The sequence below is a fragment of the Pteropus vampyrus genome, unplaced genomic scaffold (assembly GCF_000151845.1).
Source record: "Pteropus vampyrus isolate Shadow unplaced genomic scaffold, Pvam_2.0 Scaffold231, whole genome shotgun sequence".
NCBI classification, from domain to species: Eukaryota; Metazoa; Chordata; class Mammalia; order Chiroptera; family Pteropodidae; genus Pteropus; species Pteropus vampyrus.
In genome coordinates this window covers 492,339-493,769 of record NW_011889012.1, presented here as the reverse complement: position 1 = coordinate 493,769, position 1,431 = coordinate 492,339, and positions in this window count along the sequence as shown.

The following is a 1,431-nucleotide window of genomic DNA, read 5'->3' as shown; positions in this document are numbered from 1 at the left end:
GGAAACACACTGCTTCTTCTTTAGAGTTCCGCCTCCGCCACGGCTAGCTTGCCGGGTGGCGAAGGACAGGCGGCGGCCTGGTTACCCCGTGGCCCCAGCCAACACTCAGGCGGCCCCCAGGAGAACAGCCTGAGGCCGCCGCCCCCGGGAAGTGAAGGAGCCGGCCGGCTGGGTTACCAGCGCACTGCATCGGGAGCTGAAAACATGGCTGTCATTTTACGTGCCGCGTTTGGAAGTCATCTGTGACAGGGAAGAAGTATTCTGATATGGAGCGTCTGGGGTTGGACTCTGAGCCTCACCAGAGAAGAGCTTGGGTCCCCGAGTCACCGTGCGGAGCGGCACCGGCGAACGTCCAGGCAGGGCGAGCGGTCCAGCACACAGCAAGCGGGTTAAGGGGAAGGGAGAAACCTGCATCTGCACTTGTCACATGCAGCGCATCAAAGACAAAGACGTGACAGCCACTGGAGGAAAGAGTTATTTACAAAACAACAGCCTTTAGATTCACAGCGGATTTCTCAGCAGCAGCCATGGAAGCCAGAAGACCGTGGAAAGGGCCGGCAGGGAAAGCCCACTGCTACCTCTGAGGTTCAGAGACACCATCAACTTTAGGGCATTAGGGCTGACGGTTCAGACAGCTAACCTCCTAGAAGTGTAACTTCCTATAACTGGCTCAAGAAGAAACAGAATGCTCCACGAGTCCCTTAAGTATTGAGATATTGAGTCAGGAGTCAAACATCCTGGGGGAAACACCAGCCCAGGGAACTTCACGGGGCCGTGGGCCAAACCGCCCAAGACTAGATCGTGTGCTTCACACAGAGCCTTCCAGCAAACAGCCAGAGAACAGATTCCTTTGCACTCACTCCATGAGGGTGGGGCAGCCTTGCTGACAGCCACTCAGGAGTATAAGGGAGGGAGATTATGGGCCAGTCTCACTCAGAAACCTAAACGTGAAATCTTAAACAAAACATAAACAAATCTAAAAAAGCTTGTAAAAAAATACAGCATGCATCAACAGCCAGGGGCCCAACAGGCTGTTGATTTTAGGACAAGTCAAGGAGGGTTCATTTACTTAGGAGCACCTGGGGGCAACTGCACAGCCCTGGGCCAGAGAGCGGGAGTGGGCACCACCTCGAGATCAGAGGTCACTGGAACTGCCCGAACAGAGCCATTTATGTCCTAGGAGGAGCAGTGACCTTCAGCTAAGGGATCTGGGTGTGTCCATTTACTCGGGCAGCCGTGAGAAAGCCCCGGGGACTGGCGCTTAAACAGAGGAGGCCCAGGATCCTGGTGTCGTGCAGCGGTTCCTTCCGAGGTCTGAGGCCGGGAGAGAGAAGCTGCTCCAGCCCTGTCCTGGGCGGCGGACAGCCACCTTCCCCGGTGACACTGCACTTTGTTCTACGTGTCTGTGTCCCAGTCTCCCCTCTTATGAAT